This window comes from Canis lupus, chromosome 7 (assembly GCF_048164855.1).
Source record: "Canis lupus baileyi chromosome 7, mCanLup2.hap1, whole genome shotgun sequence".
NCBI lineage: Eukaryota > Metazoa > Chordata > Mammalia > Carnivora > Canidae > Canis > Canis lupus.
Genome location: NC_132844.1, coordinates 29322394 through 29340120, shown reverse-complemented (window position 1 = coordinate 29340120; position 17727 = coordinate 29322394).

Genomic DNA, 17727 nt, shown 5'->3' with positions numbered 1-17727 from the left:
AGAAGCATGTTCTCTTGAACCTTGCCCTTTAATTAGTGTAAGCTCCTTGGGGACTAATGGCCTGACTTCATGGCAGGTAATAGGATGGATCTAGGAAACAGGGCTAAAATTAAACATTCCTTCCAAATGTTTTGGGCAATCCTAAACCATGAAATGCCTGCCAACCCTCTGAGAAGATCAGATCAATAGAGCAACCATTGGGCATGTAAAGCAGAACCGCCCACTGCAAAGTCCACTTAATGAAAATCCCCAATGGGCACTAGGTCTGCAATAGAAGAACATTCTTACAGAAGAATAGATTCCCTTTGTCTGTGTTTCTGACTCCAGTGGATGGTCCAATGAGCAATTAGGCCTGCAAACACTAACACCTACCAGCCCCAAACTGATTAGATGGCCTCACATAAATAAGATTAGATTGTTTTGGACTTCTTGCCTTTAGGAATCACTAGAGTACTGATATTAAACACAAGTATTCTAGGGTCATCTTAGGCAATAGAGCTTTTTCATCAGGAAATTCAACTCCAATCAGCAAACACTTAAGATTGGCTTTTGTAGAAAAAGCACTTTGTCTTTTACCGACCAGCAAATTTATCCATGTCTTTGGTTTGCTTCATTAAATTTAATGCACATATATTGTACATTATTTTTAAAGAGGAAAGACATACTCAAGTGTTACCAGCTCTTCCTAATAAATCCATCAATACAATGGAGTATGCTGTATCTACTTTGCAATTCTATACTAGGTTAGAAGCTCCCTTTCAACGACAAGTTATTTATCTTATTAACAATCTATCAAAGTAAGTATCTCCTAAGGTACAGCATTATTAAATATTTTTCACAGCTGAAATTCCCCAACCCCCTCAGGCAGAATTAATAGTTTTTGTTCATACATATATCATGATGCTTCTCACATTTTTAATGGGTGCTGTTGTTGATGGATCTTTTATTACCACCAGATTGGGACCCCCCTGAAGGTGGACCACAGTTCTTATTCATCTCTGAATAAGCCCCAATAACTTGCAGAGAGCCTCCCACAGTATGGATGAATAAAAAATGAAATCTTGTAGCAAGAGGTTTGTTGTCCTCTCTCTGCTACCTAAACCCCATAGCAATGCTGGGATAGGAGTGGCAGGGTAGAGAGGGCCGGGGTGTTGAAGCACTAAAACTACTTCCCCTGAGTTCCTTTCAATCCCATGGCCCTCGTTCTTCTCACTTCAATTCTATTGCTAATATGACTCCTAGATTCACAATGTAACTTTCTTCTGAATGTGGCAGTTACTGCACAGAATGGCAATTTAGACCTATGACAGTTGAGCACAGAAACAGGTAGCCTATGGCACTGAAATGACAACACAACCCCTGGAGTCCCTGGTGGTGACACCCTGTCACACTGCCCACTGCATAGTGCTCCCTCAAGTCTCTCCCACAGAGCCTCTCCTCGTCCCTTCCTTCTGCTTCTTCTCTATTACTCTCTTTTCCTCCCAACTCCATTATTCCCACTGCCCTGCTTGTGCAGATGATAGCCCATGGGCTAAAAATACTGCCAGGTAGGGATGGAAAATGTCAAGCAGAGTGTCCCCACTCATCTTTCATGTGCCCAGGACAAAAATCATTAGTTGACTCTTTAGATGCTTACCTGCAACCTCAGAATTCTAAAACAGGGCTAGAAACAGCCACCAGCAATTACGATGAGTGGGCATGGAAGATAAAGTCTCCTTGCAATCGCTAGGAAATTTTTACCTTCTTGGCAGTTAAAAGTATTAATTTATTTAAGCCTTAGTACTGAACTGACAAAAAAAAAATCTTCCTTTTCTTTTCCTCAATCCCCTCCCCCCCCCCCAAACACACACACACAACCAAACCCCATTGTGATTGACTGGTAGTGGTTCTGCTGGAGTTCTGTGTTTAAAATAATCAAGAGGTAGCATCCTGGCCCAACAAGTAAAGGTATTATAATGCATTAGCAATGTCCTGCTAAGTGATCAAGAATAGAGAGCAGTGACATACATGCTAGTTATTTGCCCCATTTGCTTAACTCTCTCATCTGGTAAATTACTATTCTTGATGTAATCACCAGGGCTTGCAAACTTTATTTGATTCATTCAACAATTAACTGAACTTGAGTACAATTTAATTAGAATTGAGTATGAGCCAGCACTATGCCGGATACTGGACATAAAAAAATAACTCAGCATAGTCCTCAATCTCAGGCAACAGAGTCAAGCTTCTCACAACCACAATATTCTCTTTGCACTTCAGTGAAACCAGCCAGTAGGCAATGTGATCCATGTTTGTGCAGTTTAGGAAATGGCTGGCATACAACCATCCTTTTAATCTAACAAGGAAAATCTTAACCTTGGATTTCCAAAAACCTAAACCACTGGAGGGGAGAGGAGAACGGGGAATACATGAAACAGGTAAAGGGAATTAAGAGGTAGAAACTTCCAGTTATTAAATAAAAAAAATCATGGAGATGAAACTACAGTTTAGGGAATACAGTCAATAATATTATAATAACTTTGTACAATGACATAATAATTACACTTAGAGTGAGCATTTGGTAATGTAAATACTTGTTGAATCACTATGTTGTACATCTAAAACTACTATAGTATATGTTCATTATACTTCAATTAAAAATAGGGACACCTGGGTGGCTCAACAGTTCAGCACCTGCCTTCAACTCAGGTCATGATCCCAGGATCCAGGATCAAGTCCTGCATCAGGCATCCTGAGAGGAGCCTACTTCTCCCTCTGCTTTTCCCTCTGCCTAAGTCTTTGTCTCTATCTCAGTCTGTGTCTCTCATGAATAAATAAATAAATTGAAAGAAAAGAAAAGAAAAGAAAAGAAAAGAAAAGAAAAGAAAAGAAAAGAAAAGAAAAGTAAATATAATTGAAAGAAAAATTCTATTTACAATACACTTCCACAGTGTAAAGCAGATACATAGAAGTCTAATAAATAGACCTATATAAAAATTAAAATAGCTAAAAGAAGATGAAATTAAAAAAAAAATTTTTTATTGGAGTTCAATTGCCAACATATAGCATAACACCCAGTGCTCATCCCGCCAAGTGCTCCCTCAGTGAGGGGGCCCCCTCAGTGCCCATCACCCAGTCACCCCAACCCCCCACCCACCTCCCCTTCCACTACCCCATGTTCATTTCCCAGAGTTAGGTGTCTCTCATGTTTTGTCACCCTCACTGATATTTTCAGTCATTTTCTCTTTCCCTTTATTCCCTTTCACTAATTTTTATATTCCCCAAATGAATGAGCCACATAATTTGTGTCCTTTTCCAATTGACTTATTTCACTCAGCATAATACTCTCCAGGTCCATCCACGTCGAAGCAAATGGTGGTATTTGTCGTTTCTAATGGCTGAGTAATATTCCATTGTATACATATGCCACAAAAGAAGATGAAATTTTTAAAAAGCCTAACTCAGTCAAAAATATTCCAAAGGGTGTCCCCAAATTTTCTGGTTACATTTGAAAGGGGCTTAGGGCCTATGATGTAAGTTCAAATAATCAAATATTGAGTTTTGCTACTCCAAAGAGTTTGAGAACCTATAGTTTACTTACATAGTACATGATACTGGTAACAATAGCTCAAATGAGGACAAGCCTAGAGAAATAACAGACAAAAGCAATATGGCTTTGTACAGAAGTGAGTATATGCCATGCAAGCACTGACTAACTTTCCATAATAATCAGTTCAGGGTGAAGTGTAACAAATGTAGAAATTGTGACATTGACACATCCACACTGGAACTAACGAGTCTGTCTATGCTAAGAAATGCTGTTTCCTTGCAATAGGAGGATCCATTCAGCCTGAGAACCAGGGCAGCAACAGGAAAAGAGGACAGATCAGAAAGGAAGACACACAACTTAGCCCTCTGAGCTAAACCACAGCCTGCCCTCAGGGTCTCCGCCTCTCTCTATCCAACATCATGGTGGCTTCATATCACCTTCAAAATCCTCCCCAGCATTAGGTGCCTGCTGTTTTTAGCTCTCAAAACCTTGTTTAAGACTGAATGGTCTTGGACATCTACACTATTAGCAAATTTGGGGTTCTTTCTTTACTTGCTTGGGTTACATTTGTACAGAGGCTTAAGAAAAGTCTCCTAGCTTTTTTTAACTAGATATATGCACTATATTAAATATATAATTTTTAACTAAATACATTCCAACATGAACTGAGAGAGTGTGTGTTGACCCCCACACATAATTCCAGAATTCATTTACTTTCAGCTGTGGCTCTCTACTCAAAGGTGAGAAAGGTATCCTCCCTATGCCACTGTTAAAATGAACAGGATCCACATGACAAGGTATTTCTCAAGGTGCAGTCCTAGAGCACCCATCTTGAAATCTACCTAGGAAATATTAAAATGCAGATTTATGGGCTCCATATGGCAACTATTAAGGGCCCATAAATCTGCATTTTAACAAATTCACCCAATGACTCATAAAGAGATTGAAGTGTGAGGATCTCTACTATTTTATGGTAATTGGTCCTTAAAGGCATTTAAAATATATCAGCAAGGGGCCTGGGTGGTTCAGTCAGTAAAGCCATGACTCTTGATTTCTACCCAGGTTATGATCTCAGGGTCCTGAGATTGAGCCAGGCTAGGGCTCTGCAATGTTCAACATTCTCTCTCCCACCCTCTCCGCCCCTCCCCCACACTCATGCTATCTCTCTCTCTCTCTCAAAAAAAAAAATTTTTTTAATTAAATATATCAGCCAACACAGTCACATCTGTGCAGTAGCATTAGGGTAATTCAAAGTTCAGATCACTAGAAATTCCCAGAAAGTTGGCATGACTCCCACCCCGGGGTCCCCATGGGATTAGAATAATCCTATTCCCTGAGTGCAAGGCAAAGGAAGGTTGCAGATGTCTGCTGTGAGGGATGCTAAGACTATTTACAGATTGGGGACAGATCTTCAACACTCAGAGGGGCCCCTGGCAGCAGGGTGCTTCGCAGGATGGGCAAAAGCTGTAGCTCCTCTGCATGCCTCTGACCCCCTGTGTTGGTATTTATTGGTGGATATTCCTGGCTCCGGAGGGGCAGCTCCCAGTGTGAGTCACAAAGAGATTTTTGCCTGCATCTCTGGCCGGTGCTGTTCACAGTGGAGCACCCATAAATCCTCCTACCTGCATCGATCAATAGCAGACACAACAAAACTTGAACCAGGCAAGTTTAAAGTTCAACGTGGTCGCTAAGGGAAAACACATTGTTCTCTGATTCCCTTTTTAAGAAAGAAGAGCTCAGAGATAAATACAGAAAATCATTCTCTTGCTATTTTCAAATATCTAACCTTTCACTGTATTGAACTTCAGCAATTGCCTGAGTTATGACCACTTTTAAAACCAGGTTCAAGTTAAATACTAAGTTCCCTACTTGATTTTCTTCTCCAACACCTCAAAAGAACAGTTATTTTGATTCAGATACATGTCACATCACACTTATTAGCACACTCAAAAAAAAAAAAAAGTCCCTGTGCTAATGTTGGTATAGAATGAAAATATTTGAATTTGTTCATTTCCAAAGTATTTGTAAGCCTGCTGGTATCCCTATACACTTCTAGCTAATACACTTTGACCTATCGAATTCAGAGCATGATTTTGTACAGGATCATACATACATGAAAGATCTATAGCCAATGAAATAATTTCAAAGTTAGAGACAAAAATGACTAGAATTTAGTCTCCAACCCTCATCTTGCAATGACAGAAATTGAATTCTGTACAGTGGAACTCAAAATTTACTTCCAGCACTGAGATTGTGATTTCATACTCTAACAGAAGCTATAGGTACCTTTCTTTACCTTTTTTTTTTTTTTTTTTTTTTTTTGATGCTCAACAGGATCTCATGTTTATTGAGAAGTGATTAATGGTAAAAAGAAAGGCAATGCCCTCTCCTCATTGGCTGAACAATAAACTGAAGAAACATTCACTACACGTTTGACAATATTTTTCTCTTCCAAAATGCATTTCTGTAAACAAGTTTTTACCACTGTTCTTAGCTTTGAAATCAAATTAATCCTGACTTAATCAGTATAATGTACAAGAACAGAAAATTTCTTAGGACTCCTAGTACTTTACTTTGAGTAACAAAGGGTCAGAGAAAATGAACCACCCTTAAAGACACAACCTTGGGTAACACTGTTTAAATTCTCCAAGACAAAAATTCTTCATAAAAATGTTCTTCCAGTTCGGAAGGGAAAAACCAAATTCCCACTTTCTGGGGTGGAGGTCCAAAATCTTCAAAACTCAAGTGTTCTCCAAGTGCAAATGTCAAAATGGGGAGAGGAAAAGGTTTAAAAATTAGAGAAAACTGTATGCACTTACGGACTTTAAAATCCGAAAAACATAGTAAAAAGACAAAAAAACAAAGCATTATGCTCTGAAATCACAACCAAAGCCAAAATAAAAGGGAAAATTTTCACCTAAACTACCTAGAGGGATTTTTTGTTTAGTTTTTTCTTTTTCTTTTTTTTTTTTTTTTCATTTTCCAGTTAAGTCCTATGTCTTTTGTGATATTCCTTCCTTTACTCCTTTGTCAGTTAAAGTTCCCACACCTGCCCACAGCTTCCTACAACAAGCACCTGTGCCTCTCTACCTGTTGAGAGACAGCTGAGTTGCCTGGGTAGGAGGGAGGTACTGGGGAGGGAACACCCCCAGGCCAGCTCTCAGCCAGTGACACAAATAAGTTAGATTATTAGCCAGTGTTGCGTCCCCAAATGGGACAGCTTTAAGGTGTGCATTACCCCAATCCCAAATGTGGGTAACCTGCCCGCTGCTACACCCTGTGCTGGCTTCCCTGTCCTGCCTGGCCACTCCTTGCTTACACTCAGATCTAGTCTCAGGATGTGCTTCTGGGAGTTACACCTAAGTCCCCCAGCTATGGAAGGGGAAAGCCAACATGGTTTGGTTTTACATTAAAAAGACAAATAAATATATCAGATTATGTCAGGGGAACCTAGAGGAAGGGGTAAACAGTTCTGTCTCAAATAGTGTGAGTGGTGTTCATCTGGTTCTTACAAGTGCCAAGTTTTCAGAATCTTTGTCTCAATTCACATTAGACAGTTATTATGACTTGAATAAGAACATATATCAATCAGGCTCAAAACTGAAAAAAGTGACCATACTTCCTCAAAACCCAAAAGCAGCATTTGGGATACTTTCCTTAGGAGACTAAAGCATAAGAATTCTGCAGATGTCTTATTTGGTCTAGATAAGCCTGGTGTCTCCATTGGTTCACTATGTTTCACTTTTACTTTAACCGAGACACTTTCATACCTCCATTCCCTTAAATATATATTGAAGTAACCCTAGAAATACTTGCTTGAAAACTTTGTGTTTTACTTTCTATTCTTATTAACTGCTCTCTGATAGCACTTTAGTCTCTATAACAATACATGATTTTTATTAAATAGGTTTTGTGGAGAATTTACAGGTTTTCAAGCCAAAGGCTTTTCCATCTTCCATTGTTATATTGATGGATATGTAAAGACATGAAAAGACAACTTTAAATTTGAGCCTTTGCTCCACTGGGTCTGAGGTCACTCAGAAGATGAATTTAGGATGAAAAAATGTTGTAATATGTATTTCTTCCCAAGGAAAGATATTACCTTAAAAATAGTTATTGCTGCAGCCACACTCACAGAAGAGGGGTAAAAATCTATGTTTTCTAGGACAAACCAAAACACTAAGATTGTAAGTGAGCAAGTGAATTGCCGGAGACCACTCAGTGAGCCAAAGGTATGAGTGAAAACAGGCTGCAGGACACTAATTCCAGATCATACCGTCTAAATAAAAAGTTGGTTATTGAATCTCACTGCCAGGCAGAGGTGGATTTACCCTAAAGCCAATATAGCCTTACTACATATGTATGCAATATTTCTAGAACCCTGGGTGGCCCTCTCATATGATTTCACGTGGTCATATGGTTCTGTAAAATTTGCAGAAGTACAATTCTTTTTACTGTAATTAGTTAAAATCTATTTCCTGAAGAGGACCTCCTCAAATTCTATAAGCTTCAGATTCTATAAAATCTGAAGCCTTCCTTCTGCTGGGACTACATGAACATTCCCTGTACTTCCCAGCTGAACACTTATCCTTAGAACTCAGAAACCCACCAAGTATGCTCTTCCCAGAGAGACTTTGTATTACAACATTAGCTCAGGCCTCACAGCACCTCCCCAGGTAACAACTTCACTAATCCATGGACTTCCAGAAAATATTTCACAATGACTCTAAACCTTTGTGAGAAACTTAGAAAGCTTTAGTGCATCAGTGAGCAGTTAACATCTGTGGGTTCCTACTGAGATCTAAGGTATCAATTAGTGGTAACTAGGATTCTTGATTTTTTTTTTAACCAGGATTCCTAGCAATGGGCTTTCAGAGAGAACAAGCATATGCTGATGTTTTAAATTAAAAACGTACTCTCCTGTAGAGAATGTCCACAGAGCATTCATCTTCTTTGGCCCATATAATTCTTATTACATTTTGCCCTCCAAAAGTGATTATGGCACTCATGGAAACACTGAATCCCAAAAGAAAATATTTCTTTATGAGAAACCATAACTCTTTGACTGCCATTATTTCCTGGACTTTTAATCATGTAGCTCTTTTTATTTTTGTTTTTGTGAGCCCCTGCAGCTCATTCTTCATTCTCTACCACCAAACCCCAGCCAAAATACTAGATAAAAAAGAGATGAACCCTAACATAATGGCAGGACACCATTGTGTCCTGGAAGGTGTTACCATCCTTCTAGGCTATAGGGTAAACCTAGAGAAGAGCTGGCAACTTCTCCTTCTCTCCAACTCTTGTTATTATAACTAATGTTGCCAAGTGTGCCTGAATTGGTTTCATTAACAATAATACTAGCTACCATTATTGAACTCAGACTATGTGCCAGGCACTACATTAAGCACTTGACATGCATTATCACATTTAAGCAACCTCAAAACTATAAAAGGTAGGTACTCTTTAATGTGCCATTATATACATAAGGAAACCAAAGCACAGCAAGGTTAAGTAATTTGCCCAGAATTACTTTTTGTTTGACCACCTTCCATCTCACCCAGGGACTCTCAGTCCTAGCCTTTCCCAATATAGGATTAGACATGTAACTCAGGCTGGCCAGCTAGAGAATCCTATCCTCCCGGCCACGATGGTTGATTCAGGGGTGGCATTGTATTAGTTTTCTATTGCTGCATAACAAACCACCACAAACTTAGAAGCTTAAAATAACATTCACAATTCTTGTTGGTCAGAAGCCTATACACAGCAGGGCTACATTCTCTGCTCAGAGTTTACAAAGCTAAAATCAAGGTGCTGGCCAGGCTGCATTCTCATCTTGAGCATCTTGGGGAGAAGTCCACTTCTAAATCATTCTTGTCATTGGCAGAATTCAATTCCTTGCCTTTGTAGGTCCAAGGTCCTTTTCCTTGCTGGCTATTAGCTTTGGGCCACTCTTAGATTGGAGGTGCTACCCACATTCCTTGCCACATAACCTCCTTCATTTTCAAATTGGCAACAGTATGTTGAAGGCTTCTTATACTTAAAATCTCTGATGTCATCATCTCTGAGCTCAAGACCTGGATTTAAAGTATTTGTGTGATTAGATCAGAACCACCCAGACAATGTCCCTATCTTAACATCAACTGATTTGGGGACCTTAGTTATGTCTGTAAAATACCATCCAAACAAGTGCTTTACAGAATAACTGCAAAAGGATACTGTGTATTTCAAGGGTAGGAAATTTTCAGAACCATCTTAAAATTCTACCTACCACAGACATACAGCTCAGGTCAGGCCAGTCAGAATCCTCTAAACAAGGAAGCATTCCCTCTTCTCTGGGCTCACTATATATACAACAAATGCATAGAGCTGGGAAATGGAGAGACTGTGCCTGCAAATGAAGCCAAAATAGAGGAAAGAAAAGTTAAGAGGGAGAGAGAGGTCACTGATAATATTTGAATATCTGGATACAGATACCTGCTAACTTGACTGACATCTGTTACATCCAACCAAAGAATTCTGACCAACACAGCTAAATCTTTCTCATTCCAAAGCCCTAGCTCTTTTTTTAAGATTTTATTTATTTATTCATGATAGACACAGAGAGAGACAGACAGACAGACAGACAGACACAGGCAGAGGGAGAAGCCGGCTCCATGCAGGTTGCCTGATGCGGGACTCGATCCTGGGACTCCAGTATCATGCCCTGGGCCAAAGGCAGGCGCCAAACCACTGAGCCACTCAGGGATCCCCAAAAGCCCAAGCTTTTAATGATGAAATCTTGTATTTTCCTTTTATGTTAATGATAGTTAATGCTATCAATAACAAAGATGTATTAGGGAAAGAAATAAAAGTGTAGAGTTTTTGTTTATGGTTGAGGCTAAGTTTTCATCAGCTTAAAACAAACTGTTAAAACTATAAGATGTTTTATGGAAGCCTCATGGTAATCACAAAGAAAATACCTTTAGAAGCCACACAAAAGATAAGGAAATTAAAGAACATCACTACAAAAATCAAAGTACAAAGGAAAGCATATAAAGAAAAACAAAAACAAATATAAGATGGAAAATGACAATTTTAAGTCTTTATATATTAATATTTACTTTAAACATAAATTGATTAAACTCCTCACTGAAAAGATATACAGTGGTTGAATGGATAAAATATAAGACCCAACTATATGCTGAATAAGAGACTCACTTTAGATTTAAGGACACACATAGGCTGAAAATAAAAGAATGGAAAAGGTGCTCCATACAATGTAAACAAAAGAGCAGGCATAGCTATATTTATAACAAACAAAATAGACTTTAAGTCAAAAATGGTCACAAGAAACAAAGAAGGACATTATATAATGACAAAAGGATCAATTCACCAGGAAGCTATAATAATTACATTTACACCCAACATCAGAACATTCAAATATATAAACCAAACATTAATAAAACTGAAGACGGAAACAACAATACAATAATAGTCAGAGAGAGACAATATCCCACTTTCGGCAGTGAATAAAACATCCAGAAAGAAAATCAGTAAAGAAACTGGTCTTGAACAACACTATACACCAATTGGACCTAAAGGACATATACAGAATATTCCACTCAATAGCAGTAGAATACACATTCTTCTCAAGCACACACAGACACTCTTCAGGATAGACTCCATATTAGGCCACAGAACAAAACTTAACAAATTTAAAATTGAAATTGCACCACATATCTTTTCTGACCACAAGATATGAAGCTAAAAATCAGTAACAGGAGGATAACTGGCAAATTTAGAAATATGGAAATTACACAACATTATCCTGGAAAAAGGGGTGGGGTGTCAAAGAAGAAATCAAAGGAGAAATCAAATGAAAATGAAAATTAATGAAATTTAAATTCATTTAAATGAAATTTAGTGAAAATTAAAACCCAACATATCAAAACTTATGGGATACAGCAAAAGCAGTACCAAGATGGAAGTTTACAGCAATAAATGTCTATCTTTAAAAAAGAGAAAGATTCCAAGTAAACAACCTAACTTTATACCTCAAGGAACTAGAAAAAGAAAAACAAACCAATCCCAAAGTTAGCATACAGAATAATAAAGATTAGAGCAGAAATAACAGAGACTAGAAAAACAATAGAAAAAATTAATAAAATTAAGAGCTACTTCTTTCAAAAGATAAACAAGATTAACAAACCCTAAACTAAGAAAAAAAGGCTCAAAGAAAATCAGAAATGAAAAAGGAGACAGTGTAACTAATGCCAAAGACATACAAAAGATCATAAATAACTAATAAGAATAATTATAGGCCAACAAAATGGATAATCTAGAAGTGGATAAGTTACTAGAAATATATGACTTACCAAGACTAAATCATAAAGAAATAGAAAATCTGATCAGGCCAATTACTAGTAAAGAGATGGAATCAGTAACCAAATCTTTTCAATAAAAGAAGTACAAGACCAGAGAGTACAAAGGTGAATCTACCAAATATTTAAAGCATAGTTAACACCAACATTCTCAAAGTCTTCCAAAATATTGAAGAAGAGGGAACACTTCTAAACATATTTTACAAGTCCAGCATTATCCAGATACCAAAACCACACAACGATGTCACAAGCAAAGAAAATTTCAGTGTAATATCCCTGATAAACATACATGCAAAAATCACCAAAAAAGTGCTAGTAACCCAAATTCAACAATATATTAAAAAGCTCACCACAATCAAGTGAGATTTATGCCTGGGATGCCAGGATGTTTCAACATATGCAGATGAACTAATGTGATATACTACATTAACAAAGTGAAGGATAAAAATTATATAATTACCTCAAGAGAAACAGAACATGTAACAAAATTCAAGATCTATTCATGATCAAAACTCAACAAATGGTATAGAAGGAATGTACTTCAACATAATAAAGACCATATATGACCAAGCTCAGAGCTAACATTGTATTAACAGTAAAAACCTGAAAGCTGTTCATCTATGATTAGGAAAAATACAAGGATGCCCATTCTTGCCAATTGTAGTACTTGAAGTCCTAGTCAGACCAATTAGGCAAGAAAAATAAATAAAAGTTGTCCAAAGTGGAAAGGAAGAAGTAAAGTTATCTCTGTTTGTAGATATGATCTTATTTACATGCAGAAGATCCTAAAGTTTCCAACACACACACACAAATTCTTAAAACTAAGAGACCAATTCAGTAAGGTTCCAGGACACAAAGCAACAGATAAAAACAGTTGTTTCTATACACTAACAAACTACCTGAAAAGGAAATTATCAAACAATCCTATTTACAATCACATCAAAAAACAATAAATACTTAGAAATAAGCTTAACCAAGAGAATGAAAGACTTGTACACTGAAAACAACAAAACACAGATGAAAGAAATTAAAGAAAGAAATAAATGAAAAGATATCTATGTTCATAGATTAGAATACTTAATATTGTTAAAAGGTCCATATTATCCAAAGAAATCTCATTTTTCAATGCCATCTGCCTCAAAATTCCAAAGGTACTTTTTTTAAAGTTTTTATTTAAATTCCAGTTAGTTAACATACAGTGTAATATTAGTTTCAGGTATACGATATGGTGATTCAACACTTCTATATAACATACAGTGCTCATCACAAGGGCACTCCTTGATCTCTATCACCTATTTAACCCATCCCCCCATTGACCTCCCCTCTGGCAACCATCAGTTTTCTCTTTATAGTTAAGAGTCTCATTCTTGGTTTGCCTCTCTCTCTTTTTTACCCCCCTGTCTTGTTTGTTCTGTTTCCTAAATTCTACATATGGGTGAAATCATGTATCTGTCTTTCTCTAACTGGCCAAAGTGACATCTAAAGAAAAAAATCTAAAATGTATTCTGAACCACAGAAGTCCTGAATAGCCAAAGTCATCTTGAGAAAGAATAACAAAGTTAAATGGATCAACAGGTATCATGTACCCTGATTTTCAAATATATTACAAAGCTACAGTACTTAAAACAGTGTAGTATAAAGACAGACATATAGACCAGAAGAACAGAATAGAGAACCCAGAAATAAACCCATGCATAAATGGTGTACTGATTTTTTTATAAGAGTGCCAAGAATACACAATGGAGAAAGGATAGTCTCTTCAACAAATGGTGTTGGGAAAACTGGATACCCACATGCAAAAGAACAAATTTGGATCCTTCTATTGTACCATACTTAAAAATAAACTCCAAATGGATTAAAGACTTAAACATAACACCTGAAACTATAAAACTCCTAGAAGAAAACTTAAGGGAAAACTTCTTGACATTGGTCTTAGCAATGACATTTTCATTATGACACCAAAAACACAGGCAACAAAGACAAAAACAGACAAGTGAAACTATATCAAACTAAAGGCTTCTGCACAGAAAACAAGAGAGTGAAAACGGCAGTCTACAAAGTGGGAGAAAATATTTGCAAACCATATATTTGAAAAGGTGTTAATATCTAAAATATATAAGAAATGCCTACAACCCAATAGCAAAAACACAAATAACCTGATTTTAAAATGGGCAGTAGATCTGAGCAGACATTTCTCCAAAGAAGACATACAAATGGCCAACAGATGCCCAACATACCAATCATTAGGAATTGTAAATCAAAACTACAATAAGCTATCATCTCACACTTGTTAGGATAACTGTTATCAAAGAGACAAGAAATAGCAAGTACTGGTGAGAATATGGAGAAATTAGAACCCTTGTGTACTATTGGTGGGAATGTAAAATGATGCAGCTGCTGTGGAAAATAGTATGGAGTTTCCTCCAAGATGTAATAATAGAACTACCAGATGAGCCAGCAATCCACTTTCAGGTATACTTTCAATAGATTTGAAATCAGGATCTCAAAGAGATATCTTTACTCCCATGTTAATTGAACCATTATTCACAATAGCCACAATATGGAAACAACCCAAATCTCTTGTTAACAGATGAATGAATGAAGAAAAATATGTATACATACAATGAGATGTTATTCACCTTTAAGAAGAAGGAAATCCTGCCATAGGTGACAACAAGGATGAACCCAGAGGACATTGCTAAAATTAAATACAAAATGGAGAGGAGACTTGAAAATACCCTGAGCAGACAAAAACATTGAGCAATATAAATGAAACTTAATTTAGCTTATTCTGCAAAACCAGCTGAAACTTAACTTGGGTCGATCCTTATAAAAGAAACAAGCCATCCTCCAAAAAATTATATAAGATAATCACTTTTAACCATTCTCTGATTAAAAACCATCACTTTCAGGAAGGGGCAAGATGGCGGAAGTATAGGGTCCCCAAGTCACCTGTCCCCACCAACTTACCTAGATAACTTTCAAATCATCCTGAAAACCTACAAATTCAGCCTGAGATTTAAAGGGAGAACAGCTGGAATACTACAGTGAGAAGAGTTCATGCTTCTATCAAGGTAGGAAGATGGAAATAAATAAATAAATAAATAAATAATAAATAAATAAATAAATAAGCATCCAGTGGGGGAGGGGTCCCCTCGAGGAGCCGGGCTAAGGCCCGGTGGCAAGAGCCTCCAGGATAGGAAAGCCCCGTCCCGGAGAAGAAGGAACTTTACCAATCTTCCCGGAGGGAAAGGCAAGGAGCTCCGGCAGGATCCCAGGAGGGGCGGGGAAGCCCTCAGGCTCCCAGGGGCACTAACAGAGGACCTGCGCTGGGGGGGGAAAGCTCGCCACACACCATGGCGGAGCTCCCTAAAGGCCTGGAGTGCGCACCCAGTAGGGCCTTGGGAGCAGCTCCCACAGGAGCTCAGGCAGAGGGGCTGCTCGGCCCGGGAGCAACTCAGGCCGCTCCTGCCACCCGGCGGCCCGGAGCTGTGCTGATCAGCAACCCCCGCCCCCGGAGCATCCAGGCCCCTGCGGACTGGGAGACTGAGGTAGTTACGGCAGGAGCTGACTCTAGGGCTGGAGAGCTGGCTGCCGCCACTGTTGTTACTCGTCCTGGTGTCACCTTGCGCCTGGGACTGAGCACGGCCGCCAGGGAGCAGGGGCCTCACAGGATAAACAGCTCCCACCAAACCATGCACCTGGCGGGGGGTGGGGGGGGGGGCAGCTCTCTTAGGTACACACACCTGAGATTCAGTTCAGCACAGCAGCCCCTCCCCCAGAAGATCAGCTGGAAGGACAGGGGAAGAGTAAGCTCTTGATCAAGCAGCGCTGGAAAGCTCCAGGGGAAGTTGAGGGACTTAAAGTATATAGAATGAGAGGATACCCCTCCTTGTTTTTTTTTTGTTTCCCCCTCTTTTTGCCCCCTTTCCTTCCTTTTAACAGTACAACTTCTTTTTAGCCACTCTGCACTGAGCAAAATGACTAGAAGGAAGAACTCACCACAAAAGAAAGAATCAGAAACAGTCCTCTCTCCCACAGAGTTACAGAATTTGGATTACAATTCGATGTCAGAAAGCCAATTCAAAAGCACAATGATAAAGCTACTGGTGACTCTGGAAAAAAGCATAAAGGAATCAAGAGACTTCATGACTGCAGAATTTAGATCTTATCAGGCCAAAATTAAAAATCAATTAAATGAGATGCAATCCAAACTGGAGGTCCTAACAAGGAGGGCTAATGAGGTAGAAGAAAGAGTGAGCAACATAGAAGACAAGTTGATGGCAAAGAAGGAAGCTGAGGAAAAAAAGAAAAACAATTAAAAGATCATGAGGAAAGGTTAAGGGAAATCAATGACAGCCTCAGGAAAAATCTACATTTAATTGGCGTTCCATAGGATGCCGAAAGGGACAGAGGACCAGAAAGTGTATTTGAACAAATCATAGCTGAGAACTTCCCTAACTTGGGGAGGGAAACAGGCTTTCAGATCCAGGAGATAGATCTCCCCCTAAAATCAATAAAAGCCATTCAACACCCTGACATTTAATAGTGAAACTTGCAAATTCCAAAGATAAAGAGAAGATCCTTAAAGCAGCAAGAGACAAGAAATCCCTAACCTTTATGGGGAGAAGTATTAGGTTAACAGCAGACCTCTCCACAGAGACCTGGCAGGCCAGAAAGGGTGGGCAGGATATATTCAGGGTCCTAAATGAGAAGAACATGCAGCCATGAATACTCTATCCAGAAAGGTTCTCATTCAAAATAGGAGAGATAAAGAGCTTCCAAGATAGGCAGAAACTGAAAGAATATGTGACCACCAAACCAGCTCTGCAAGAAATATTAAGGGGCACTCTATAAAAGAAAGAGGAAGTCCAAGGAAACAATACACAAAAACAGGGACCGAATAGGTATTATGATGACACTAAATTCATATCTTTCAATAGTATCTCTGAACGTGAATGGGCTGAACAATCCCATCAAAAGGCACAGGGTTTCAGACTGGATAAAAAAGCAAGACCCATCTATTTGCTGTCTACAAGAGACTCATTTTAGACCTAAGGACACCTACAGCCTGAAAATAAAAGGTTGGAGAACCATTTACCATTCAAATGGTCCTCAAAAGAAAGCAGGGGTAGCAATCCTCATATCAGATAAATTAAAGTTTATCCCAAAGACTGTAGTAAGAGATGAAGAGGGACAGTATATCATAAAAGGATCTATCCAACAAGAGGACCTAACAATCATGAATATTTATGCCCCTAATGTGGGAGCTGCCAAGTATATCAATCAATTAATAACCAAAGTTAAGACATACTTAGATAATAATACACTTATACTGAGAGACTTGAACACAGCGCTTTCTGTAATTCACAGATATTCTAAGCACAACATCTCCAAAGAAACAAGAGCGTTAAAGGATACACTGGACTAGATGGATTTCACAGATATTTACAGAACTTTACATCCAAATGCAACTGAATACACATTCTTCTCAAGTGCACATGGAACTTTCTCCAGAATAGACCACATACTGGGTCACAAATCAGGTCTTAACTGATACCAAAAGATTGGGATCATCCCCTGCATATTTTCAGACCATAATGCTTTGAAACTAGAACTAAACCACAAGAAGAAGTTTGGAAGGATTTCAAACACGTCGAGGTTAAGGACCATCCTGCTAAAAGATGAAAGGGTCAACCAGGAAATTAGAGAAGAATTAAAAAGATTCATGGAAACTAATGAGAATGATTCAAAATCTTTGGGATACAGTAAAAGCAGTTCTGAGGGGGAAATACATCACAATACAAGCATCCATCAAAAAACTGGAAAGAACTCAAA